An 8813-nucleotide genomic window follows, 5' to 3' on the forward strand; every position below is an offset into this window, starting at 1 on the left:
CCGGGGTCTTCCCTGCATTGCTGTCTGCGTAACAGCCTGTAATGCTGACAGGTACCTAGAATATCTAATGAACTTTAGAGATGTGTGGAACTTGATACTGACCTCTTTATTGAGTGATAAGGACAACATTGCTGAGGAAATAGCTTCATTTAATGGTAACTTTTCATCTGGAGCAAAGAGAACAAAGGGAGGGACTGAAAAGCCTGATAGATAACAAGTACAGAAACCATGAAAAAATTACATGTGTGAGAAATTTGTCAAGAAAGGATGATGTCAGTAGCTGCCTTTGGTTCTTAACGAAAACCCCACTGATGTGCAAGCTAAAAGAAAGGAAAAAGAAAACACGAAAACAAAGAAAGGAAGAGAACTTGATGGCTATTGTTGATTTTGATTTAGCAGTCCATTCATCTGGAAGAGTCAGAAGGGGAATGTTTTAAGGTTTATAAAGTGCTCTGAGCTCCTCAGCTGTGCTGGGATGGTGAGGTTGGTGTATTTTGGTTTTGTCCTTCTGCCTCTTCGTAGAAACAAAACTAAGGAGAGGCATGAGATAATAGAAACTTCTTCTAGTGCTAAACTGAGCAAAATCTGGGCCGATCTCAAACAAAAAATGAAACAAATTATTTTCTGTGCCTCAGACTGATTGCTGAACAGGTGCAAAATGGGACCCTGAAGGGAAAAATAGAGCAGTTCAATAAGTTACTATTTCAGTCTGAAGCTTATAGAAGGTGAATAGCATCCTGACATTGAGGTCATAGCAGGGGACAAAAATCCTACAAGGAATCAAGCAAGGCATGCTAAATCAGAGTTCACAAATCAGCAAGGAGCTATGTGGACTGGGGTTTGCAAGACAAGTCGAAGCAATGTCAATATTTGAAAAACAGGCTGCACTATCTCACCTTGGAATTTGCAGAAAGTCTTGTCAAGAAGGAAACTCTGTTGTGGAAGACTGAGGTAAAAACAATTGTAAAAGGTTTTGGCACCTTCTAAGGAAGTGGGATGGTCCTGACAGAACCCAGGAGAACAAGAGAAGCACTGGTCTCTTCGATTTACACACCTTGAATGCTGACCTAGAAAATAAATGAGCACCTGTGTAGGCCAGGTTCTTTGGAATTCAGAGTAATAAGCAGAAGAATTACTTGGAGCCTTTGATCATTTTGATAAAGAAGACACTCAGCCCTACACTTTTCTCCAGGTTCATGCTGTTCTCCAGAACAATGATCCTCCTTGACTTAGATCAAAGGATTTTTAGTTTCATGGAGCAAAATGGACATCTTGAAGGATGTAGCTGAGCTACTTTAGTTTTCCTAAAGAAAATTTATGCTCTTTATTTTAGGAATGAATTCCTTACTTTCTTGAATCTTTACCACCTAAGAATGTGATAAAATAATAGTAAGTATAGCATCTAGCCACAAACAAGGCTTTTCTGTGCTACAGTGATGTGATGAATGGAAATACCTGCACAACATTTACTGCTACTGAGCTAAGCCCAGCATCAGAACTGATTTAGTCATTGATTAAAAAGATAGATTAATTGATAGATTAAAAGAATTATTTATTTGGTGTCTTGTGCCATGGACATAATGGAAAAATACCCATCAGTTCATTATTTCATGATTTTCTATAGCTCTTGCCTTTGGTAATTTAATTCTCTCCTGTGAATGAAAAGAGAACAATAAGAGTGCCCTAATATATCTATTTGCATTGTCAACCCCATATTTAAGCTTGCATAGAAAATTTGTATGTTACACTGACTCCTAAAGAGAGATCTTCATGAAATGTAGTAAGTATATAAAAGATAAACCATTTGCAGAATAATTTTTACTATATTATTAAGAAACAGTTACTGGCAGTTTTCTGGTCCTTTATAGTTGCTTTGTTTAATTGTAAGTCAGAGCTGGTATAAAATATAGCAAGATAGTGCAGTGAAGATATAGCATGTTGGTTTTTAATTAATATTCTTATAAAATATGGATTAGCATGGTTAGAAACTTACTTGAAATCTAATTAACTGGCCATAGCTATCTTGTTAGGTGCCTGCAATACTAAAATATGTTTACAAGGTTAACATATTAATAATATTGTGATTATGCATTTTTGCTCATTTAATTATATTGCAAAATTTATTTTGTCCTTAGATGAGCATTAAGCATCAATTCAAAGAGCTGTCCTTTAGCAAATCTTTTGATTGCTGACATACAAACTCTGATTTAATTACAAATTCATTATTAAATACATTTATACTTAATGTTAGTTTCATATTTCACTGTCACGGTACATAGAGACACTTAAATACCTTTTAGATGTTCTTAAAGAAGGAGGCAAATGGTTGGTTGAGGGAGAAAGGTGTTTGGCTAGCTTTCTTGTCTTGAAGGGAAAACTAAGAAGTTTGCTGTTCTAGTTCCACATTTGATGACAATCAGGTCTGCAGCTACAGGTGGGGTGAATCTCTCATTATTAAAGGGAGGCTCATACTCGAATAAAGCACATGCAGTAATAGCATGTCTTGTTCCTGGAAATCTTTTCCCGTAGACTTTGCAGAAATCAATGAGCATAATTGTACTGTACTTGTCAGACAGCTGAAATGGGGTTTTTTTAAGACATGAAACATGTTCATATGTGAACATCTGGGGCCTTCATATGAGATATGTGACTCTGAAATAGTAGAGTATCGTATGTATGACCTTATCTTAAGGAGTTAAGTCAAATGAGCAAGAGTTGTGTAATAAGGTGATTGTTACTTCCTCCTCCTCCCGCTGTGAGACTGATTACAAAGAGTACTTTGCCGTCTTGCTGAAATTTAACAGGGTTTGTGTGGCTCCAAGTTTAGAAATGGTAGACCTCATAAACCAAAATTTGACCTTTTCTTGGAATTCCAGTGGTAGAACTATTCTTATATTAGAAGAGGTACCTCACAGTAGAGGCGATCCTCTTATTTTTGTGATTAGTTGTTTCAGGGACATCCTGAACGTAACTGCAAATAAAAGTATGGTCTAGAACTCATATTCCATAGTCATTAACTGTATTCAATCTACAAGAAAAAAACTTGAAGAACTTATCTTTGTGTGTTAATGAAGCTGTGCTTGTTTTTCCTCAAGAGAGGATGCTCTATTATTTTGTAATATATGAACCTGTTCCTCTGACTTACATAGCTGCTTGGATTTCAGTGCAGCTATCCCAATTTGTATTGTGGATCATTCATTACTAATTTTTCAGATCTCTATTTCCTATGATATTTTTGCCCCCAATCACACCTCCGAAATTTGCATTTCTAAGTGTATTCCCAGCAAGTGTTAGTTTATGACTGTGTATATAAACAAGAAATAAATGAATGAGCAGGAATATTGTTCCATAGTTTTTTTTGTTGCATGTGTACTTTTAGGCTTTCAGTAAGAAAACGTGGTGAGATTTTTCTAGTTTAATGAAAGAGATTATTATGTAAATGGTCCCAAAGTAACTGTTAAATAAAAAATAATCATCTAAAGCTGAATGAATTTTCCATTAGAAAAGATATATTTTCTGAAATTCTCATGATGGTTATTTTCTTCTTTCAATAGAAATCTCAAGCATTTCTGTATCTTCCAGGAAAAACTTATAAACACATAAACAATAGCATTATACTCAAATTTTATTTTTAAGGGCCTGCAAAATTAAAGTGCACAGAAAATTGTTGCAGCTATGTGCTTTTATATAAGTAAATGTGAGTTGTGAGAAACAAGATAAAAGTAAGCTCATAAACTATAAATCTTCCGTATTACTGCATAGTAAAATTGCTATACATAATTCTTGTGCAGTTTATCCGGAAAACCTGATTAAGATATACTGCAAAATGAAACGGCTGATGCCTAAAAATTTATGGGGTTATATGAGGACACGTGACCTAAATTCCTCTGTAGCACTGATTTCCACTCAGAAATAAATGCGTGCTGGTAGACTCTGCCATAGTTCGGTGCAGACAAGAGAGAATGTTGCAGTTAATATTTGTGCTCACAGTCGTGTGTGACATATGAGTACAGGTGCTAATTTCTCAAGGAGAAAGCCTTGACCTTTTGAAAAGAAGGTTTGGCCCTAAACCAACTAAATTTTAATGCAGGCCATGGATGAAGATCTGTACAACAGTGATGGCTGGATCCTCCCTGTCTTCCAAACACCATGGTTTGGCATTTCAATACAGTACTGACATGCTGATCATATTGATGACTCTGGGGATATTATTTTGGTAGAGACAGATGGATCTTTTCTCCTACACAAAGACTGTCAACTCTAAGGATTTCTCATTCTGCTTTTCAGAATGGGGGAACTGAAAGAAGACATCCCCCAGGAAGTAGAACACACTCATGAGTCATGCATAACCAGCATGAGAGTTCATGCTTTCCTTCCACAGTGGTAAGTGAAAGTCGTAAAGATGACTGAGTAAATGAAAAGGGGAGATAGAAGTAGCCCAAAATATAGAAAATCCTAGTCCAAGACAATCTTAATTCAGTCCCAAAAATGCAGTTTACTTCACATGATCGACTCTTATTTACTGAGATTTCTCTATTTTCACATGTTTTTCACCTGAAAAGGAAAGCACGGAGTGGATGTGGCTCAGAGTATGAGAAAACATATGGAGGCTGCAGTAGGGAATCAAGTCAGGATGTTTAAATTACCCTGTGTACTCAGTGAGCCAAAAGGCAGCTTAGATTTCTGTTCCAATCAGCAAAAGGCAATTTTCTCTGGCTTCATTTAATTTACCAATGTGTTGACAGCTGATCTTTGACTTTTGACCCCAGGTGAGCAGAACTAACTCAACATGTTGCAATCTTAGTGTGTGCTCTGAGCTGGATTTGTGCATTTCATTGCAATTCCTGTAAAATGTTAACAGTTAAATAAATAAGTCTCGTAGATGCACAGATATGTTCCAGGTCCATAAGTAAGTTGGATTCCATTAAGTATAAGCAGTCTGTAAAGATATTTTTCAAATGTGCTCAAAACTGTTCCTATTTAGAACTAAACATGCTTCCAACAAAAGAATTTTAAAAATGCATTTAGTTTTTCTTGGGTAGGCCTGAGAAATTTGCCCCTCATTATATGCAAAGAATGAACATGTGTGTCCTAGAGAATAAATGGTGACTATACTCCCTATGAGCATAAATCTTCTAGTGATAATACTAAGGACATTTCATTGTCTCTTCTTTAATTAAGAGGACCTAACATTCATAAGTGATATGAAATTTACTTTCCCACCTGTCTTTAGTCAGATTTATGTTTGACTCATAGTACATGTCATGTTTCTCATTCTTTCATTTCTTCTTCTTTTTTAAGTCCACAAACTAAAATAGACATCTTTATTCTATTATTTTTCTGGAGACTATCAGGTGATCAGAGAACTTCAGTCTCCAGCAAGTGCTTACATTTACAATAAACAGATTTTCAGCATTTTTTTTTTTCAAAAGGGAAAGAAAGAAAATAATATGAAGATGTGACATCTTCAACAATCAAATGCCACTGGATTTAAGAAAGGAAAATGCGGTTGCTTTGTGACAAGTCTTCGTATGTTCCCCTTTTGATCCAAACTGGTTTTGTGCTGTTTTTGTAGTATGGTCTTAAAATGAAATTTTAAATTAAAAAAAAAAAAAAAATAGAAAAGTTTCCATATCTCTGGTCCACTTAAGTCCAAAAATAAGAGAAGCAAATTATTAATTGTGAGTAAATTGTCCTCCACTTGTTCAAGAAAGTTATTCTTTAAAAGCATCCTAACCTAACAATAGAGGCGCACATCCTGCTTGGTTGAAATGAAAGTGTAAAATCCTCACCTCAAAGATGTTGTGGGCTCACATATATTTTCAGTGTAAGCTAGAATCTGTCCTTCTTCTGCTGATGGGGAAGCATTTGTATAAGAAACACAATTTCATTAAGGCTGAGGCTGAAAGTAACTGGTCACAGACACATGACAGTGTGTATGATGATTCATAAGACAGCCTGCCTGTCTCTCTGAAACTTGTCTCCTACACTTAATTTTTGCACATTCTCAAAATATCTACCCTTAGTGATTATAACTGTCAAAATTAGTGAGTAAAAAATGCCATGAAAACTATGCCTAGGTATTGGTCCTTTTGGGTAAGCAATAATCTTTGTAATTATTTATTAAGTAATTTCTGTGCAGAGCTGTTGATCTGAAAAGCAATTCTAAAAGGAAAAAATTGTTAAGGAAGGCTGGTACTTAAAAAGGCATGCTAATCACATAAACACAGGTCACAGCATAGGAAGAGACTGAGAAACACAATAGGTGTTCATCTTGTTTCAGCTGCAAATTCTTCAGGGACCTCTGGACGAGGTGGAAGCAAACAGTAGAAATCAGATCACATTGTTGAGAGGATTGTAAAGGAATAGTACGAGCTGGTAGAGACAAAATCAAAAAGGCCAAATTCAGAAATAGAGGCATTTAGCAAGCCACACCAGGAATAATAAGGACTGCTTTAGAAGTGCATTAATAGTTTAAGGTAAGAAGTCTGAAGCAAGAGTTAGCCTACTCCCTCTGTGAAACAAGGAAGCTAATTGCAGGTGATACTGAAAAGAACAAAATGTCAGTCTTTTTTGAGACAATCTTCCCTAAAAAGGTCAGGTTATGACTAGGGAATTAGTGCAGCTGGTAGGAGAGGAAAATGAGCAAGATCTTCAATAAGAACAGGGAAGACAAATTTAGAGATTATTGGGATAGTTAGGGATTTGTCAAATCTCTGAGTGCAACCCCTCCCCAGTGGGAAAAAGGACTTGGTGCTGCTCCTGGATGCCCTCCAGCCAGCCCTGCTCCCCACTGTAGAATCACTGGAATATGAAAACTGCTGGAGGAAGAATGAACTTCAAACAAAGAAACAACCTAATCAAACAAACACAAAATCCAAATGCAGTTGCAAACAAAGAAAGGAAATATTTTCCTTTAGCATGGCAAGCAGAGTAGCATGAGAATTTCAGATTAGTCACATTTCAATTCTTTTCCCAGAAAAAACCTGAAGCAGAGAGTGACTACCTGTAAACTTGGAAAATAACAAATAAATAAATAAGAAATAGGATGGATTTTTCATGAATAATTATATCAAATAATAGAATTCTCTTCTTCCTCAGATCTTGCTGATGGGAAACAAGTAGGAGATTTCCTGGGGCTTGTTGCCATCAGTAGAGCTTTGCTACCACCTTGACAAGCCAGGACAACAGCTTTAACAAAGCCTCTGAAATTTGTGCAACACAGGTTAGACAATCATATGCAAGAAGTAAGCCATCAATTCTCTATGAAAATAAAAGTGTTCAGATAGGGCTCTGCAGAATCAAACTGCATCCACTTCTCTCCAATACTTTCACTAATGAAGCTCATGGTGTAACAGAAAATGGTCTTGTTAAATTTTTAAATTTCAAAACAACATCAGACCAGGACAATAAGCTTATTGGAGGACAAGATTAAAATGACAAAGTACAATTCTTGATATACTCCAGAAATAGTCTGAAAATCAGTCAGGAAGAGTGACATTAAAATCAGTTGCACAATAAAGGACATGAGAACAACCAGTTAGAGATCATTTCTGAAAATCACCTAGATTTAGAAGAGAGCACAAGCTGAATAAAAAAGGTATTGATCCTATAAAAAAGAAGTTTATCTACAAAAAAACCAGAATCTTAGGTTTTAATTTTGCTTTGGGAAGGCTTCAGTTAGAGGGGCATGCAATTTTGGGGAATTCATTCCCAAACAAGATGTTCACTGGTTAGGACAAGACCCCCAGAGACCAACAAGAATGCTCTGATATAAAAAAGATGATACCTAGAGAAAGTACTCCGTTAATTTATCTGAAAGATGTCAAGAATGAAGAATGGTGATTTTCTTTTTAAGTGTATAAAGAGCTACTACAAAGGAGAAGGCAACATCTTTTTTCAACAACACTTGTGAACAGAACAAGAAATAATGGATTTAATGGACATAAAGCACAAAACCAGAGAGTAGAAAACATCACTGCAACAATGGTAGTGAGGAACTGGTATGGATCGATGGAGGACTTGAGGAGTTCCATTGCTGAAGTTCTTTTGAGAACTAGTTAGCCAGATACTGGCTGTCCTATCAGCAGATGAACTGGTGATTGCCTTGAGCTTGATTTGTATTCCTCTGTGATTTCACCACAATAACATTCCATATTTCACATTCACCTTTGCTGGTACAAGGTACGAGGAAAACTAAAGCTTCAAAAGCTTTTTGTCTGGACTCAAAGCAGTGCTAGATAGAAATCAAAGACTTATTCCTAGATATTCTCCTAAAAATGTCCCTAATTAAAGTTTGTCTCAGTGAGAACAACGAAATTACCTGGGACTTGCAACATCAGGTGACCAACTTATTTAATCTTCACGCTACATACAGGTAGGAGGTATCCAAGGCCATATGTGTGTATATGCATACATAATATATATATTGATACCTACATACTTATATGTGTGTTTATACACATCCTACATGTACAATAATATATTTTGTGTGTGTATAGTTGTATGATAAATGTATTGTATATATACCAAGGCAGACATTCATAAAAGTACAGTCAGGATTGTCCAAAATGCAATTCAGGGCACTTAAATTGTCTTTGTCTCCAGTAATTATAAAGGATACATAAAGAGCATAGTTTTTAACTTAGCCAACTGTATTTTACCTGTAAAAATCCTGCTCTCCCCCACCATTTAGCATTAAAATTATCTGCAAGCAGGGAAAAGATGAACAGTTTATAACCCAAACTGTCATTTGAACATTTTTTATTAATAGTAGAATAAACCTGTTCAGCATTCATTAATGGTTTTGAGAC

Source organism: Corvus cornix, chromosome 2 (assembly GCF_000738735.6).
Source record: "Corvus cornix cornix isolate S_Up_H32 chromosome 2, ASM73873v5, whole genome shotgun sequence".
Classification (NCBI taxonomy): Eukaryota; Metazoa; Chordata; class Aves; order Passeriformes; family Corvidae; genus Corvus; species Corvus cornix.